Source organism: Oratosquilla oratoria, chromosome 35, assembly GCF_046742065.1.
Source record: "Oratosquilla oratoria isolate Oo_2021 chromosome 35, ASM4674206v1, whole genome shotgun sequence".
Classification (NCBI taxonomy): Eukaryota; Metazoa; Arthropoda; class Malacostraca; order Stomatopoda; family Squillidae; genus Oratosquilla; species Oratosquilla oratoria.
In genome coordinates this window covers 5,289,579-5,299,578 of record NC_134811.1, presented here as the reverse complement: position 1 = coordinate 5,299,578, position 10,000 = coordinate 5,289,579, and the positions used below count along the sequence as shown (strand labels likewise).

At 40.9% G+C, this 10,000-nt stretch overlaps 1 protein-coding gene across 1 annotated transcript in view; it reads right to left on the bottom strand.

The window, feature by feature from the left end:
* LOC143018660 (uncharacterized) overlaps positions 1-10,000 on the bottom strand; it is a 1,127,560-nt gene that overhangs the window by 982,734 nt on the left and 134,826 nt on the right. The gene's annotated exons all lie outside the window — the stretch shown is intronic.

The window sequence follows — 10,000 nt, the reverse complement described above, 5'->3', positions numbered from 1 at the left end:
GAAACAAATAGATGAATCAGTCAATCAAACACATATGATGAAAAAGATAAATAAACGAGTAAATAAATAAGTGAACAAATTTATGAATATATAAGTAAATGAATGAATGAGGAAATGAATAAATGAATATATACATATGAATAATCAAATAGATAAATATATTAATAAAATCGATATGATGAACAAGATGAATAAACGAGTAAATAGATAAGTGAATAGATTCATGACTATATAAGCAAATGAATAAATGAATATGTATATATGAATAAGCAAATAGATGAATATGTGAATAAGTAAGTAGTTGAATAAAATATAACAAAATGAATAAGTAGACGAATATCTGTATCGATAAAACCACTAAAATTGTACATTTAGCTCTCTCTCTCTCTCTCTCTCTCTCTCTCTCTCTCTCTCTCTCTCTCTCTCTCTCTCTCTCTCTCTCTCTCTCTCTCTCTCTCTCTCTCTCTCTCTCTCTCTCTCTCTCTCTATCACTCACACTCACACTCACTCACACTCACTCTCACTCTCTCTCTTTCTATATATTTATATCGCTCTTTTTAAAATGAATAGATTAATAAATAAGTAAATAAATAACATGAAATGATGAACCCTCTCCGTTTCGTGACGTTATAGTATTTCTTTAATACCTAGAAATTAACTTGATAGTATATAACATTTATGATTTTATGATTTAATTTCCTCGGTTCAGTTCCTGTCAGAATCAGCGATCCATCTAATATTAATCCTGAAGAGAAATATGTTCGTGATGAAATAGGGTACCCGGAAATAAATAATATAAAAAGAATGTTGGATTATTGGACACTTTGAGCCTGTGACATACTTCATGTAATGTATTGTCGATGTTATTCGCTGTATGGGCAACTAATTTGATCAAACCAAGAGGTCAAATTCTGACTTCGATTGTGGAATAAGAAGAGGGTGATCTTCTTAAGGATGTCCAATCCATCACACCAGAGTGTAACTCCTCCACATAAAATAATAATAGTAATGATACATACATACATGTACCAAAGGCTTTTTCCCCCTTATAAGGCAGGTAGCCAAAAAACAAAGGCATAAAAACCACTCCCACCCATTCCATCCCTATCAGAGTCCACTCCCCTCAACTCTCTTCCCTCCCTTTCATCTTGGCACCTCCTGGATGAAAAGCATAATAAATGAATAGATAAATAGATAAATAAATAAACAAATAAATAAATAGATAAATAAATAAATAAATAAATAAATAAATAAATAAATAAATAAATAAATAAATAAATAAATAAATAAATAAATAAATAAATAAATAAATAAATAAATAAATAAATAAACAGATAAATAGATAAATAAATAAATAAATAAATAAGTAAATAGATAAACAAGTAAAATAAATAGATAAATAAAATAAATTAATTAATTAATATGAAATAAAGTAAATGAATAAAACAAATATATAAATGAAACCAATTACTAGAAATAATTCTTCGCCAGAATGAAACTATACTAAAACACCTTACCAAGACAAAGAGTTGGATATCATACGGCTAAGGAAAAGAAACACAAGATTCATTCACTCGTTGTTGTGCTTCATTAATAGCCGTCACATCCAGTGAAGGCCAACCCTTCCCGTCAGACGACTGCATTGTCTTTTAATGGGAAACTTTGAAAGCAATTCAAAAGCAATCACAGATGTCAATCACCTTGATATTAGTATTCCTCCTCCTCTTCTTCTTCTTCTTCTTCCTCCTCCTCCTCCTCCTCTTCTTCTTCCACCCGTTACTCGACCATGAGATAAAGAGGAGTGAGACTTGAAGGACATTGAACCACTGTGCTTCTTATCTTATTACGAAATGTCTCGTATTCGCTTTCACTTGACTGAAGAGGCAATTCGAGGCTGAAATTGCATCATTAAAGATACTGCATTATATAGCCTTGGCGTCACCTTTCAAGGTTTTGTTGTCACAAATGCCACACGATTTTAATCAACTTGGATCCAGTAGAGAGGTGGCGTGGATGTGGCGCGGATGTGGCGCGGATGTGGTAGCGGATGTGACGCGGGTAAGGCGCAGGTGTAGTGCGGGTGTGGTGGTGGGTCTGGTCGTGGATGTGGCGCGGGTGTAGTGCGGGTGTAGTGCGGGTGTGGCGCGGATGTGCGCGGATATGGTAGCGGATGTGACGCGGGTAAGGCACAGGTGTAGTGCGGGTGTGGTGGTGGGTCTGGTCGTGGATGTGGCGCGGGTGTAGTGCGGATGTGGCGCGGATGTGGCGCGGATGTGGCGCGGATGTGGTAGCGGATGTACTAGCGCATGTGGTAGCAGGTGTGGTAGCAGATGTAAAAGCAGGTGTGGTGATCGGTCCGGTGGCTGATTGGCTAACAAATGAAAAAAATTACCTCATCATAAAATCCAAAGCTCTGCATCTGCATAAAATAATACTTGATGCATTTTCAGAAGCAAACCAATTCCCAAGCTCACAAATGGGCTACGAGTATCAATTACAGCAGTGTAAACATTGATAAACAGGAACACAGAGATAGTCTTGAGATATCAATTCTCTTAGTTAAACAACTTGGAAACCCTTTACGTGATCTGTCCTCAGGTTATACAATAGATAAAGGTATATAATATGAAATACAGTCTGAAGTATTATCTAAGAGGGTTATACAAACAAAGATTACAAAGGCGGAGCATGACGACAGGAGACCTTTTGGTCCATATCTAGGTCGGATGCGAAAAAAACAACATAATAATAATAAAATTATAAATAAAAACTATAATAATGTAAATAACAAATAAAATACATAAATAAATGCATAGGTATAGTTAGATAATAAACAAACAGGTAAATAGTAAATGATAATAAATTGACATATAACTAATAATAAATGAAAATCAAACAGACAAATGATAACAAAACAAAAACAAATAATATAAGATAAATTATAATCATTACAGCATCTTGCTTAGTTGTTTATCTAAATGATTCTTAAAGCTTCGAACTGAACTACATTGCACTACCTGTGCAGGAAGTTTATTCCATTCATTAACTACACGGTTGGCAAAGTTACCGCATTGGGCTCATATGGGATTCCCCAATTCCGACTTCTGAGAATTCGCTTGAGTAAAATTTACTTCTGTAGCAATATTTCATTTTTCAAATCACCAAATATAAAATTATCGTCCTATCATATAGCAAAACTGAATGATGAAATTACAAACCTATACGAATGTTAGGCATACTAGTGAAATGTTCTTTGGAGAAGTCGAGATTTCTGTGAGCAAAGTCATATTCAAGGTTATTCAGATGGAGGTTGGAGGTAGCATGTTGAAGGAAAAATAACCCAGTGTGATAGCCCTTTAAGAACCGGACATACGTATGTCCTGGTGTTCTATTCCTATGTATTTCAATGATCACAAAACGTCCATATATGAACAATGACGTCACCGCGCAAGAAATGTCTCGGAATTCCCGTCCTCTATATCCATGATTCACAAATCGTAGAGATGGGCGCGTTCCTCGTTGCGTTCCTATATACGTTCCTCTGTGCATTCCGCTTTAGTTTGACCGCGGTTAGTGCTCCTAATCTGTTAAAGCAATATAGGTGCTGGTATAGTATGTGGCCCACCTTTTGGATGTGGCCTACGAATTTTTTCTTTGGTATATTATGTGGCCTACCGGACTTTTATTTCGGTATGAGCCTGTCTCTTATCTCTTAATAGTTTGGGAGCGCTAAACGTGGCTAAACAAAAGCGGAACGCACCTAGGAACGCACCAAGGAACGCGCACAGCTCTGCAAAATCCCATTGCATACTGACAATTAACAGTTTCTTTCTACGCCATTGTCAGATAAACATCTACTACAACGTCTGATCTTCCCAGGTCGATGCTTGTCTGGAGGGGAAGTTACTTGAATGACCTACCGATTTACCTACCTACCTACCAACCTACTTACCTACCTCCTGACCTACTGATGTACTGACCTACTGACCTACTGACCTATTGACCTCTTTTGCATTCGCGCGCTCCTTTGTAATCTAAAATTTCTTATCTAGAGGGCTAGAATTCTTTTTTCTCTTTTTTACCAAGTCGGAATAAACAATGAATTGCAACTATATGGCATATCTAGTGCAAACCTTCGGGCGCGTAGTGGGAAACCTCATTGCCCGTAACGATATACCTCGCTAACCGTAACGGAAGACCTTACGGCCGTAACGGGAGACCACACGAGACCTTCTTGCTCGTAACGGGAGACCCTCCGGCCGTAACGGGAGACCTTACGACCCGTAACAGAGACCTTACGGCCCGTAACGGGAGAACTTACGGCCCGTAACGGGCGACCTTGCGGCCTGTAACGGGAGACCTTACGGCCTGTAACGGGAGACCTTACGGTCCGTAACGGGAGACCTTACGGCCCGTAACGGGAGACCTTAAGGCCCGTATCGGAGACCTTAAGGCCCGTAACGGGAAACCTTGCGGTCCGTAACGGAAGACCTTACGGTCCGTAACGAGAGACCTTAAACTCCGTAACGGGAGACCTTAGGCCCGTAACGGAGCTTAAGGCCCGTATCGGAGACCTTAAGGTCCGTATCAGGAGACCTTACGGCCTGTAACGGGAAACCTTACGGCCAGTAACGGAAGACCTTACGGCCCGTAAAGGAAGGTCTTACGGCCCGTAACAGAAACCTTACGGTCCGTAACGAGATACCTTACGGTTCGTAACAGAGACCTTACAGCCCGTAACGGGAGACCTCCGTAACGGGAGACCTTACGGCCCGTAACGGGGGACCTTCTTGCCCGTAGCGAGAGACCTTACGGCACGTAACGGAGACCTTGCAGCCCGTAACAGAGACCTTACGGAGTTACGGACCGTAACGGGAGACCTTACGGTCCTTAATAGGGACCTTATGGCCCGTAAGAGAGACGTTATAGGACTGGCCATCGTACTCACTGCTACACACAAGGGAGGAATCTCTTTAATATTTACCCTTCTGGCCAGCGTCATGCATCGTCTGGCCAAAGTGGCCCGGAGTGTTTTTGTGTGTCTGTGTGAGCTGTACATTTCCCAGCCCGAAAAGGGGCCAAGAATTTTTACGCATTATAAGTGCTTTCCACGATCTTTTTCCAGCTTAGACGCAATTTTCTAGTTAAATATGTTCGAACGGCTGGCTTAGGATGGAAAACTAAGTGGATGGGAGTTGGCCGTGAGAGGAAACTTTATGAAATCATTTCATTCGTAAATGGAGATTTCTTGTATGAGTGTGTGTCCACGCTCCGAGTCCAGCCGTTTCCGTCTATTAGACTTTCTTTTGATTATACTCCCCCGTTTTCTTTTCGTTCTTATTCCTCAGTCGCTTGATGGCAATTCTCCTCACGCGTTCCTTCCGATAAACATTGGGTTGCTATGACTCGGACCTCTACGGTCTGTTGGGACACTTAATACCTTTTATTCTGGCAATGGACAGACGATATCATACTAACAACCGAATTGGGCATCGGAGAAAGGGAAGGGGGAGGGAAGAAGAAAGAGGAAGGAGGAAGGGAGGGGAAAGGAGGAGGAAGGGGAAAGGAGGAGGGAGGATAAGGGAGGAGGGAGGGGAAGGGAGGAGGAAGGGGAAGGGAAGAGGAGGAGAAAAGAGGAGGAAGGGGAAGGGAGGACGGAGGGGAAAGGGGGAGGAAGGGGAAGAAGGAGGGAGGAGAAGAGTGGAGGGAGTGGAAAGGAGGAGGGAGGGGAAAGGAGAAGGTAGGGGAAGGGAGGAAGGAGGTGGAGGGAGGAGAGAATGGAAGGGAGAAGGGAGGGAAAGGGAGGAGGGAGAGGAAGATAAGAGGGAGGGGAAAGGAGGGGAATGGAGGAGTGAGGTGAATGTAAGAGGGAGGAATGAATGAAATATGGAGGAAAAAAATGAGAAATATAGAGTAGGAGTAAGAGACAGACAGACAGACAGACAGACAGACAGACAGACAGACAGACAGACAGACAGACAGACAGACAGACAGATAGACACAGAAAGACAGACACAGAAAGACAGACAGGCAGACAGACAGACAGACAGACAGGCAGACAGACAGACAGACAGACAGATAGGCACAGACAGATGGACACAGAAAGACAGACACAGAAAGACAAACAAAGAAAAACAAACACAGAAAGACAAACACTGACAGACAGACACTGACAGATCCATAGACAGAGATATAGTGAAAAGTAGACAGAGAAATAGACCAAAACATGGACAAAGAGACAGACAAACAGACAGACAAATAGACAGATAGACAAATAGACAGACAAACAGACAGACAAATAGTCAAACAAACACAGACAGAGACAGACAGACATACAAACAGACAGACAGACAGACAAACAGATAAACAATTAGAGACACACAAACAGACTATATATAAACAGACAAACTGATGAACAGAGAAACAAACGGACAGAGAAATAGACATATAGACAAATCAATTAACATACAAATAGACAAACATAGGCAAATACATTGACATAGTCATAGACATAGGTAGACATAGATATAAACACATACAAAGACACAGCCAAAGACAAGTGTAGATAAGCATACTATACATAAGATAGACAGACATAGGCATATACATTGACATAGTCATAGACATAGGCAGGCATAGACATAAACACATACAAAGACACAGCCAAAGACAAGTGTAGATAAGCATACATGGACATATACAGACACACACACTCACACACACACACACACACACACACACACACACACACACACACACACACACACACACACACACACACACACACACACACACACACACACACACACACACACACACACACACACACACACACACACACACACACACACAGGCAAAAAACTGAGAAAAATAGGAAGGCAGACAAGGAAAGACAAACATAGGTTTGTTGGGAACTAAAACTGCATTTGATAAATGAATCAATGTTTAATCTTTTTTAAGCTCCGGCTTAACGCTCTTCTTATTCCTGTTATATGATCAAAGGTAAATGACTACTAGGAACTGGTCTTTTTATTACTATTATTATTTTTTTTTACAATATTGTGCTGAAGAGAAAAGGGAAAGAAAAAATTAGAAGGGTTGCGTAGTCATGTATTAGCAGACGTGGAAAGTGATCAGGTTTCAATTTTAGTAGATATTGGTTTTCAATTATGAAGGAATGCTGTGAGACCCTGACCTTGTAAAACTGTTCAAATCAATACAACATACAGTGGATGTGTGTGTGTGTGTGTGTGTGTGTGTGTGTGTGTGTGTGTGTGTGTGTGTGTGTGTGTGTGTGTGTGTGTGTGTGTGTGTGTGTGTGTGTGTGTGTGTGTGTGTGTGTGTGTGTGTGTGTGTGTGTGTGTGTGTGTGTGTGTGTGTGTGTGTGTGTGTGTGTGTGTGTGTGTGTGTGTGTGTGTGTGTGTGTGTGTGTGTGTGTGTGTGTGTGTGTGAATGTTCCAACGAAGAAATATATAAAACTTTGTATTTACATTTTCACCGAAGTGGAAGGCACGAGGCGTAAAGGAAAGAAAATGATTTTATAGAAGAAATATGTTTAAACTGTGGAGGAATGAAAGACTCGGCGAGTTCTCACGCGAGTAAGTCGTTTTAAGGACCGGCAGTCCAGTCCTGATGGGAGAAGTGTATCGATGGTGGGAATTACTCACAGAACCCTAGGGGGAAATGGAGTCAGGCTGTGCTCTCCTGTTTTCTACTAAATAACAGCGAGGGGCTAAATGAAAGATCCCTGAGGGGGAAGATAGTTAATAGACAATGCTTGTAATACATCAATTTAGCTCAGGGTCGTGCCCTAACCTAGATAAAACCATTTAGGTTAAACTGGATGAGAATGTGTGAGTACATAAATAAAGACAGGCAAAGGCGCCTTTACTTACAGTCTCTGGAAAGACGTAGAGTGCGAGGTGATCTATTTGAGGTATTTAAAAGGGTCAAGGGCTTTATCAAGGGTGATGCAGGCAAGGTCATCATATTAAGACAGCTATAGGATTTATAATAATAGATTTAAATTGGACAGAATTAGGTTTAAGAAGGAAATAGGCAAGAACTAGTTTACGAATGGAATAGACTTAGTAACCATATAGCGAGCGCTGAAACAGGGAAGATTAGATAACTTTAAGGATACTAGGAATGACAGATGGTAATTGACATGGAACTGCCTAGTGTGGGCCTCACGGTTTCTTGCAGTCTATTCCATTCTTATGTCTCTTATGTTAACGAATTGGTTAATAGACATATTCAACTTTTTCAAAACGAGATCATTCCCTACATTGAACAAAGTCAGCTAGCGTTAGAGGCGAGACAAAGACATCTTTGCAGTGAGTAACAAATTGAACGAATGAAGAATTTAACATTTTCCTCTGATGTATCCAAGGTAATCTGATCTAGCAGAGAGGAAAGGGGAAGAGGGGAAAAGTGGATGAGGGGGAAAAGGAACCAGGGAGAAGTGAAAGAAGGGAAAGGGGAAAGGGAAAAGCGAGAGCAGGGAGAAAAAATGTGACTATTCGTTAATTCTTTGGGATGATTTCTACAAATATTCTTTTTTTCAGGTAAAATTCAGGCGATTTAATATGATTTAGAGGAAGATATCGAAAGTATTCTTAAAAAGAAATCTCCCTACCAAGGATTTATATAAGATTTATATAAGGAAAGTTTTTTTTAAGAATATCACCGTAAGATTATTATGGTGGTATTCTTAAAAAAATCTTTTCCTCTCAAGGATTTATATGAGATTTATATAAAGATTTTTTTCAAGAATGCCACCGTAAGATTCTTAAGGTGGTATTCTTAAAAAAATCTTTCCCTTCCAAGGATTCATATAAGGTTTATATAAGGAAAGTTTTATATAAGGAAAGATTTTTTTTTTTTTTAAGAATACGACCGTATTGTTCGTAAAAGGAACAACGAATAACAAATTAGAAACTACAGTTGAATGAGTGGAAGATTGGGTAGAAGATCATAGGCACTGTAATATAATGATCGGAAAAACAAGGAAAGGAAAACAGAAAAAGAAAGAGAAGAAGAATGAGGAGAGGACGAACTGAGAACTAAAAAGAGGATGAAGAATGCTGAACGGGAAGAAAAGAAATTAGAGAGCGAAAGCAAAAAAGAGTAAGGAGGGGGAAAAGAGGAGGGTGATAAGAGAGAGTGAAAGAGAACTGAAGAGAAAAAGAGGAAGAATTTGTGAAAAAAGGGGAAGAAGGGAGTACAGAAGTAATAGTAAAATGGGAGATGGGTTTGGGAGTGATGGGAGTTTGGGTTTGGGGTTCAGGGTAGGATTGGTGTAGGGACTTACTGGAAACAGCGATATACTATCAAATACTTACCATGCAATATAATGGAATCTAGTAATTTGCATAGAACACAGCAGGTTCCCAGTGACATGAGTGTGCTGGGGGAGGGGGAAGAAAGAGAGAAGAGAAGGGAGATAGAGTGAGAAAGAGAAGGGGGAGGGGGAGGGGGAGGGGAGGGGGAGGGGGAAGGGGGAAAGAGGGGAAAGGGAAAGAGGTGAAAGGGGAAGGGGGAAAGGGAAAGGGGAGGGGGGATAGCAAGGGGAAAGGGGGAAAGAGGAAAGGGGAGGAGGGGGAAAGGGGATGAGGGGAAAGGAAGAGGAACAAGGGAAAAGTGAAAGAGGGGAAAGGGGAAAGGGGAAGGGGAAAAGGGAAAGGAAAAGGGGGGGGATGGCAAGGGGAAAGGAGGAAAGAGGAAGGGAAAGAGGAAGAGGGGATGAGGGGGAAAAGGAAAAGGATCAGGGGAAAATAGAAAGAGGGGAAAGGGAAAGGGAAAGGGAAAAGGAAATGGAAAGAGGAAACGGAAAAGGAAAGAGGGAAAGAGGGGAAAAGGGATGAGAGGGGGAAAGGAAAAGGAGCAAGGGAAAAGTGAAAGAGGGGAAAGGGGAAAGGGAAAAGGAAAGGGAAAGGAGGGAGAAGAAGGAAAGGAAAAAGGGAAAAGGATAAGAGGGAAAAATGGGATGAAGGGGAAA